This window comes from Anomaloglossus baeobatrachus, chromosome 2 (genome assembly GCF_048569485.1).
Source record: "Anomaloglossus baeobatrachus isolate aAnoBae1 chromosome 2, aAnoBae1.hap1, whole genome shotgun sequence".
Taxonomy (NCBI): Eukaryota; Metazoa; Chordata; class Amphibia; order Anura; family Aromobatidae; genus Anomaloglossus; species Anomaloglossus baeobatrachus.
The window spans coordinates 245,929,366-245,939,338 of NC_134354.1; the positions used below are offsets into that span (position 1 = coordinate 245,929,366).

At 47.1% G+C, this 9,973-nt stretch overlaps 1 long non-coding RNA gene across 1 annotated transcript; it reads right to left on the reverse strand.

Annotated features, from left to right (window-relative positions):
• Positions 1-406: 406 nt before the first annotated feature.
• Positions 407-6,122, reverse strand: LOC142289774 (uncharacterized). Its single transcript, XR_012750157.1, has 3 exons — positions 5,987-6,122; positions 5,466-5,546; positions 407-521 (listed from the first exon to the last, which is right to left on the reverse strand). It is a non-coding gene; the product is annotated as an uncharacterized LOC142289774 (long non-coding RNA).
• Positions 6,123-9,973: the final 3,851 nt, after the last annotated feature.

The window sequence follows — 9,973 nt, forward strand, 5'->3', positions numbered from 1 at the left end:
CCGTGGATTGTACAGTGGAAGCTCGAGATGCCGAAAATGTGACCGACGCTTGCAGCGTGTTCAGGCGGGCATCCACAGATGACATGAAGTTCAGCATGCGGGTCTGGGTCTCACGCTGGCGTGTGAGTTCCTTCTGCAAGGCCGCTAGTGCTTGGGCGGGATCCATGGCCTGTTCTTACTGTTATGGCCAGGTGGACGGGCAGACCCAGGAGGTGGATCCACTGGGCCGAACACCTTAATGAAGGCAAGGGGTCCGGTAGCCGGAGCACTACGGGTAGCAGGACAGTCCGTGCAAAAGAGTGGAATGGAGAAGTCCCTGGGACCACGGAGTCACTGATGGTAGTCCGGGTGACGGAGCTCAGGTTCGAAGGCCGAGATGTTGTCAGGCAGAGTCCGGAACCGATGGAGCGAGAGGACGGGTCACCACAGGGATCAGAGATGGTACGGACTGACGGGATGGCAGATAGTCAGCGTTCGGGGTTCGGGAATCGGCAGGACCGGATGGCGAGGCAGGAGCGGCTCTAGAAGAGAGATAGGTAAGTATATCACAGAGACACAAGGAGACCTGACTCCTAGCTTAGGAAACACGAAGAACAGGCCCCACCCACTTGGACATTAAACTCCTTTATACCCTGTACCCGTGTGTTCAATTTCCTGTCAGTGGACGCTGGCCCTTTAAGAGAGGGTCAATGACCGCGCGCGCGCCCTAATGTGCATGCGCGAGGCCCGGGTGCCAGAAGCCAGGGCAGGGAGCGGTGTATAGGAAGCAGGGGAGCCGGCCTGGAGCAGAGCTGCCGACGGGCGCCGGGAGCGGGGACCGGGCCGCCTGGGGTCCGCAGGTGATGGAGGCTGGAGACCGTGGAGCGGGGGACGCCTGACAGAGGAGCCGGGGAGCGAAGCAGGGAAGCCGGGGAGCGTGGCAGGTGAGCCGGGGAGCAGAGCAGGGGACCCGGAGAGCGTGACACATTACCCCAGATGAACCCTTTAAAATATTTATAACTTGTAGCAGATTATCCGACCATTACACATATCTCTGTGATTTTATGCCAATCGCTCGGGCCATGAAAATTCCTGAACATTTGAATGGCCCCATAGAGCATTGCAAAAATTGGACTTCTGAATGAGTCCTGACCTTTAAAAGCTGCTGTATCAATATTTTCTTGTAATAAATAAACAAACCCTTTTTAGGCCCCGTGCGCACGCTGCGGATTTACCACGGATTTTGCTGCGCATTCGCCGTAGAATTCCTGCAGAAAATGTGTCTAACATTGCTGCAGTCATTCCCCAGCAAATTCTATGGGTTTGAAAAAATGCTGTGCGCATACTGCTTTTTTTGTATACCCGCGGATTTACCTGCGCATTTTCCGCTGCGGAATTAATGAGCATGTAACTTCTTTTCCGCAGGTACCTGCTGTTTGTGCCATAGATAATAGTAAAAACCACGGGGATCAATTTGCGGATAATCCGTGGTAAATCCGTGGCAAATCCGCCGCAAAACCGCTGCAAATCGCGTCAAAAACGTGGATGCAATTTTACCGCAGTTTTTACCGAGGGTGCGGGATTCTTTCAGAGGGTCTGGATTTTTCTTAAGAAAAAGGCACTTTCTAGTGCGCACATAGCCTAAAGCAGTTGAATCTTTTTTCTCATCTAGTAGTTTTTCATTTTGCAACAAGTTGTGTCCTTGTGCTTTATTTCGGCTGCAAAATACATATTAAAAAATGATTTTACAGCTAATAAAACAAGAAAAATCTGCATATAGTAAAGTTTAGACTTTTAGCTAAAAATGAGGGGGGTTTGTATTTAAGGCTATGTGCGCACTAGAAAATGGATTTTTCTTAAAGGGAACCAAACATCAGGTTTTTCGTCTATAAGATGCAGCCAGTGCAGTACTGGCACTATCAGGCACAGTGTGTACATACAATCAGGGGGCAGCTCGGGTGTTTAGGCAGCGAAATCCAACTTTATAAAGTTTGAAAATTCGTGCACTTTTTGATTGACGTGTGCACCTCTCTCCTAATGTACGGGCGTGTTATGCACTTGTATCCCCGCCCCGACCCCCCCCCCCCCCCCCCCCCGCTACCTGTTTCTCCCTCTCTCTGGTTGTATTTAAATTTCCCTCTTCAGTAACATGACGTCGGAGTTGACGCCTGCGCATAGCGCTTATCTCCGGCGCCATGTTTCTGAAGCCCGCAGTACCGTGCAGCCGTGTGCACAAGAGGGCGGCGCATGTGCCCTCGCTTCTTCAGATCCCGTTGTGACCACGGGAGCGCGCGTGGTTACGACAGGACTGGAGATCAGCTGACAGGAGGACGCGATTAGCTGCAGCTACGCTACCAGCACAGCAGCCGCGGGGCTCAGGTGAGGTGAGTTCACAATGCTGTGTGTGCGCCCCTGTGTTGACCTGGGCTCACCTTCTGAATGCCAGGTCACCGCAGGAAAGCACTCACAGCTGTGTGTCTGTGCTATGTGTGTGTGCAGTGTGTGTGTGTGTCTGTGCTATGTGTGTGATTCTGTGCAGTGTGTGTGTGTGCAGTGTGTCTGTGTGTGCAGTGTGTGTGTGTGTGTGTGTGTGTGTGTGTGTGCAGTGTGTGTGTGTGCAGTGTGTGTGTGTCTGTGCTATGTGTGGGATTCTGTTCTGTGTGTGCAGTGTGTGTGTGTGCAGTGTGTATATGTGTGTGTGCAGTGTGTGTGTGTCTATGCTATGTGTGTGATTCTGTGCTGTGTGTGCAGTGTGTGTGCAGTGTGTGTGTGTGTGTATATGTGTGTGTGTATGTGTGTGTGCAGTGTGTGTGTGCAGTGTGTGTGTGTGTGTTTGTGTGCAGTGTGTGCAGTGTGTGTGCAGTGTGTGTGTGTGTGTGTGCGTGCAGTGTGTGCGTGTGTGCAGTGTGTGTGTGTGCAGTGTGTGTGTGCAGTGTGCGTGTGTGCAGTGTGTGTGTGTGTGCAGTGTGTGTGTGTGTGCAGTGTGTGTGTGTGCAGTGTGTGTGGTGTGTGTGTGTGCGCACTCTGTGTGGTGTGTGTGTAGTGTGTGTGTGCACGCTGTGTGGTGTGTGTGTGTATGCGCACACTGTGTGGTGTGTGTGTGTCCTGAATCCAGGCCTGGCATTACTGGAGTTTCCTCCGGTAGCCAGTCCGACGCTGCACTGAAGTGTGTAGTTTTGTTTTCTTTTATAGATGATATTGGATCCGGATTGGACGGCGTGGGACCCTTGACCCAGGATTACTGCTGAGGAGGGTTCTTTATTTCAATAAAGATGGAGTCACTAATTGTGTTGTGTTTTATTTCTAATAAAAATATTTTTCTGTGTGTTTTTTTTATCTTTACTAGAAATTCATGGTGGCCATGTCTAATATTGGCATGACACTATGAATTTCGGGCTTAGGGCTAGCTGATAATACACATCTAGCCCTAACCCCATTATTGCTCAGTGAGCCACCCGGCATCAGGGCAGCTGGAAGAGTTGGATACAGCGCCAGAAGATGGCGCTTCTATGAAAGCGCCATTTTCTGGGGTGGCTGCGGACTGCAATTCGCAGCAGGGGTGCCCAGAAAGCTTGGGCACTCTGCACTGAGGATTCCAATCCCCAGCTGCCTAGTTGTACCTGGCTGGACTCAAAAATTGGGCGAAGCCCATGTCATTTTTTTTTTTAATTATTTCCTGAAATCCATGAAATAATAATAAAAAAAAAAAAAAAGGGCTTCTCTATATTTTTGGTTCCCAACCGAGTACAAATAGGCAGCTGGGGGTTGGGGGCAGCCCGTACTAGTGGATGGAGTATGCTAAGCCTTGTAGTTCTGCTCCACCTGCCTCTCCCTCCAGCATACAGTCCTGGATGGAGCATGCTGAGCCTTGTACTCCTGGGTCAAGGGTCCCGCACCGTCCAATCCGGATCCAATATCATCTGGAAAAAAAAAAAAACTACACACTTCAGTGCAGCGTCGGACTGGCTACCGGAGGAAACTCCAGTAATGCCAGGCCTGGATTCAGGACACACACACACACCACACAGCGTGCGCGCACACACACACACACACACCACACAGCGTGCGCACACACACACACCACACAGAGTGCGCACACACACACACAGTGTGCGCACACACAGCGTGCGCACACACCACACAGCGTGCGCACACACACCACACTGCGTGCACACACTGCACACACACACACTGCACACACACACACACACACTGCACACACACACACTGCACACACACACGCACTGCACAGAATCACACACATAGCACAGACACACACACACACACTGCACACACACATAGCACAGACACACAGCTGTGAGTGCTTTCCTGCGGTGACCTGGCATTCAGAAGGTGAGCCCAGGTCAACGCAGGGGCGCGCACACACAACATTGTGAACTCACCTCACCTGAGCCCTGCGGCTGCTGTGCTGGTAGCGTAGCTGCAGCTAATCGCGTCCTCCTGTCAGCTGATCTCCAGTCCTGTTGTAACCGCGCGCACTCCCGCGGTCACAACGGGATCTGAAGAAGCGAGGGCAAGGGCGGACATTAGGAGAGAGGTACACACGTCAATCAAAAAGTGCACGAATTTTCAAACTTTATAAAGTTGGATTTCACTGACTAAACACCCGAGCTGCCCACTAATGGTATGTATAGCCTGTGCCTTATAGTGCCAGTACTGCACTGGCTGCACCTTATAGACGAAAAACCTGATGTTTGGTTCCCTTTAAGAAACGCACCCATGGTATTGCTGCGGTTTTACCACGGTTTTGCCGCAATTTTTCCATGGGTTGGTACCTTTTTTTTTACCATTATCTATGGCAAAAAACACAGGTACCTGCGGAAAAGAAGTGACATGCACATAATTCCACAGAGGAAAATCTGAGGGTAAATCCGCAGGTATAAAAAAACTGCGGTGTGTGCACAGTATTTTTTTATACCCATAGCTTTTGCTAGGTAATGACTGCAATGTTAGAAGCATTTTCTGCAGCAAATCCACGGCAAATCCGCAGTAAAATCCGCAGCGAGCGCACATGGCCTTACTGTTTCGCTGTTTTGGATGAATTGATGAATTGGTGAATTGATTAAGCCATTTGGATTTTAACTATGAGAAAAAAGGTAATTTATTTATACCAATGTATTCTATTTACTAGAAAACTGGAAAACAAACTAAGGAAAAGGTTTGATTTTCTAATCTGAATTCTGAGCTGATCTGAGCACGCAGCTCCAATTATCATTCAGATGCTTTATGGAATCCGCTACTGCCCCTAACAGTAGTATCTTCCAGATAAGAAGCACAATTTGTTGTTCAGTCAAAATTACCCTACAATAAAAACAGAACTGTTGTTTTATAACAGTAAAAAAATCTATTGTTTTTCAAATATATTTTGTGATCCTTACATTTTACTACTTTCATGATTTATGTTTTGAATACTAGGGACTACTCCACTATCATAAATAAAGGAATCTTAGGTGTAGCAATTTTACCTGAGAGAGGATGAGTGTAGAAGGGTACAGGCCCCAGGAAAATCATATGGAAAAACAGGAGGAGGCAAATTCAGACAATGCCTGTGAAGAGAAGGCACATCAAGGATTAATAGGACTTACTACAGTAGTTGTAGGGAAAGAACTTACAGTGACCTAAATGCGATGTGAAGACCACTGAATGGAAGTGGAATGTACAGCTGGGAGATACCTGTGAAAATTAAGGAGTGAAAGGCTGCTGTTTTTTTTGTCTAAATAGGGCAGTTGAGTTATAAGGTCAAGCTGCAAATGTAAGTCGGCTAAAGTGCCTGTATATGATCCCTGTATGAAGTGCTGCTCTGTTGGAAATCTTGAAGTCAGTTTTTGCAGAAAATTTTGCAAGAAAGAAAGGGACTTTCCAGATGGTATGGGAGCCGTAGAAAGTAAAAAAAGTGTTAAGGTATCACTGACCGTAGGCTATAGTTGAAGTAATTGGCCGGTAAGAACTTAATGCAGCTGGAGGGTAGGGGATGCTTAGATCTTACCTGCCCATGTACTGAATAGCTGCCAAGAGGGATCGGTCGGTCGGACGTTTCAAGCTCCTGCAGGCGTGCAGGGATACTGACAGCAGTCGCTTGTAGAGCAGCACAGGAAGCTGTGGTTCACTAGTTAATATGAACAGAGATGTAGGGGGAGGTAAAAACTACTGACCGTTGGTGTGAATGATGACACAGTGGGATAGCTGTTGGAGGTGGGCAGGGGTCACGGTCTTAACTGCTCGTGTGCTAAGTGGATGCCCGGGAAGATCAACCAGTCAGAGGATTCCGAGTTCTTGCAGCCGTATAAGAGCACTGAGCATCCACATACCACACGGGCAGGTGAGATCATGTTTTCCACTATGGACTTAAATGTTGGATCTTTGTTGTTATCTATAAATTTCATCACAACTTCTTTAAAAGAAGCCCTTTTATCAACATCTTTCATTTTTGTTTTGAACGCATCGTTGTTTATGAGTTTCTCTATATCCTGACCCCCAAAAATGACTTCATTCAGATTTGCGTCTGAGAGTCCTTGAAACATAGTACACAGGCACTTAAAGGGAATCTGTCAGCAGGTTTTTTACTATGTAAGCTGAGGACAGAATGCTGTAAAAGTTAAAAAGCAAAAAAAACAACTGTGCTTCTCTTATCAGAGTCTGTGCAATTGTTTACTTAAAGTAATGTCTTTATTACTCTGGGAATAACATTGCAGGACCAGAAACTCAAGGGCAGGGCAGTCAGACACACCCCCTGCTGTGATTGACACCTCACAGTCAATGCATCTCTTTTGAGAGTCTGGTGTGGACGGGGCAGCTCTCCTGTTCATGAAAATAAATTCTTTGATTGTGTGAGAAAGGCTGCACACAATAATCTATGTGATACATTGTTGGATTCATGATTTCTTTACATACATTATGTTGCCGTCAGATGAGTTAGCAAAAAACTGGTGACAGATTCCGTTTAAAAGTCTCTCTTTTGGTAAAAATTTTATAAATTGATTCATCAGCCTAAGCTTAAAGTGTAATGGGAGCAGGAGAACTTTCTGATGCTATGGTCTCGAGCCCAGGTTTCAAAGATGTCATTGTCTGACAACTTTTTTGGCTCCAGTGATGAGTCATATCCCGGCTGTCCCATTCAAACAAAAATAATGGGCACTTGATGTAGTATCCTTCTTGATGCCCAAGAAGCCAAGAGAGAACTTCCAGACCACCACACATTGACCATCCTTGATCCCTGTAGTTACATTTTTTGAAAATAAATTTTACGTTCTCATAGCTTTCCTTCATGTGCACAAAATGCCCTACAGGCACTGAAGCATACTCGTTGCCATTGTGCAGTAGCACAGCTTTCAGACTTTCTTGGGATGAATCAGTAATGAGTCTCCACTTGCTAACTTTGTACTCAATAATAATTTTTTCCATCAGCCCAGGAATACACTAGTCTTGAGAAAATTATGGAGGGAATTCCTATTGAAATTCTATAAAATTCTATTCTTTTGGAAGCTTATCGAGTCAGTGTTTGTGAAAAGTGATGGGATTTTTAACTATTTTTATAAATAATAATAATAATAATAATCTTTATTTCTATAGCGCCAACATATTCCGTAGCGCTTTACAATTCAGGAGGATCATATACAAACAAGTAACAGTTATAGAAATACAATATTTAGAGGGGAAAAAAAAATACAACCCTGCTCGTGAGAGCTTACAATCTACAATGAGATGGGGGGAGAGGCAAGGTTCAAGTGCTTATTTACAATGACAATCCAACCATCTCACGGAAATGGGGCTGGATAATGGTTTCCTGGACCAGTGGGCCCGAGCCTTGAGATGCCTTTGGGTGCCATGGAGTTTGATGTGGAGCTATGTTGTGAGAGGTTGTAGAGGGACTATGTGAATCGAATCTGATTAGGGAGTGTGATAGGCCGCCCTAAAAAGATGCGTCTTTAGGGTGCGTCTGAAGCTGAGTAAGTTGTGATTTGTCCTAACTTCTTGGGGTAGAGCGTTCCAGAGGGTTGGTGCAGCTCGGAAGAAGTCTTGGATCCGGGAGTGGGAGGTTCGAATTAGTGTGGATGTTAGTCGAAAGTCGCTTGCAGAGCGTAGAGAACGGGTGGACTGATAGACAGAGAGGAGGGTGGAGATGTAGGGGGGTGCTGCACTGTGGAGAGCTTTGTGGGTGAGAACAAGCAGTTTGAATTGGATCCTATGATATATGGGCAGCCAGTGCAATGACTGGCACAGAGCAGAGGCATCCGAGTAGCGGTTAGCCAGATAGGTGACCCGGGCTGCTGCATTAAGGATTGACTGTAGAGGAGAGAGTCTAGTTAGGGGGAGACCAATTAATAGAGAGTTACAGTAGTCCAAGCGAGAGTGGATCAGGGCCACGGTGAGGGTTTTTGTCGTTTCCATTGTGAGAAAGGGGCGGATTCTAGAGATGTTCTTGAGGTGCAAGCGGCAGGTGCGGGCAAGAGATTGTATGTGGGAGGTGAAGGAGAGATCAGTGTCAAGTATAACCCCCAGGCAGCGGGCTTGCGGCCTAGGACTTATCGTTGTGCCACACACAGAGAGGGAGATGTCAGGTTGAGGAAAGTTGGAAGATGGAGGGAAAAGAAGAAGTTCAGTTTTGGAAAGGTTAAGTTTCAGATAGAGAGCAGACATGACATTGCAAACTGCAGTCAGGCAGTCACTGGTGTTCTGTAGTACAGCGGGGGTGAGCTCAGGGGAGGAGGTGTATAGCTGTGTGTCATCAGCATAAAGATGGTACTGAAAGCCAAATCTGCTGATGGTCTGACCAATTGGGGCAGTGTAGAGGGAGAAAAGAAGAGGGCCAAGGACTGAACCTTGAGGGACCCCAACAGTGAGAGGAAGAGGAGAAGATGTGGAGCCAGCAAATGATACACTGAATGAGCGGCCAGAAAGATAGGAAGAGAACCAGGAAAGAACAGTGTCCTTTAGGCCGATAGAGTGGAGCATAGAGAGAAGGAGATGGTGGTCAACAGTGTCAAAGGCAGCAGAAAGGTCAAGAAGAATAAGCAGAGAGTGGTCACCGTTACGTTTTGCTGTCAATAGGTCATTGGTCACTTTGACAAGGGCAGTTTCTGTTGAGTGGAGTTTAGCGACAGAAATGATATAAAAATAATCTCTAATTTTACCATTTGATTAATAAACCAGTGACTGAGGTCATGAAATGTCCTGAAAAATAAAGTGTTTACACCTGGCAGCTGGAGGTAATAAACGTCCATAGATTGGCCACTTGTTTCCAGATAATCAGTTCTTTAATAGCCTATTTACTAGAGTTGAGCGATGTTCGAGGTTCGAGGTTCACCAATTTCATGTTCGAGTGATTTTGGGGGTGCTCGAGATCGAACTCGAACGCAAGCTTTTTGCTAAAAGCTCGACAGCTTGAGTTACATTCGAGAACGGTTCGATCAGCAAAAAGCCTAGCTAGTTACTAGTTGGATTTCACTGTAATAGTGTGAGTCACTCTGTGATTCACACTATTATCAAATTTCAGCGTATAGTGTGCGGGGGCAGCGCGTTTAGATCAGTGCTGCTGGGATAATGGCGATCGCCATTTCCCCCCCCCTAATCGCGCGTCCAGTGGGGCTGGCCAGCATGTCAGCCAACCACAGACACACACACAGCTAAGTAGCATGTGTCATAGACTGTGAATGTCACATGTCCTTGCATTATAAATACGGCTATTTTCCTTCACGGCGCCATTATCTGCTTTCTGCGTGTAGGTGACAGTCACTGCTCACGCAGCTCCTGTCACCGCTCCGGCTGTGTACGCTATACACACAGCGCTCTACAGATTAGGGACAAAAGTTTATTTCATCCCTTTTCAGGGCTGATTTCCTCGGGCCCAGAGGCATAGGTGACAGTCAGGTCCGTGGAAATGCTGTATACAGCTTCAGATAACAGCGTCTGTGTACCTAAGCTCAGGGAATTCCTTGCATCATTTCACCATTAGGAGGGATAGAAAGTGAGGCTT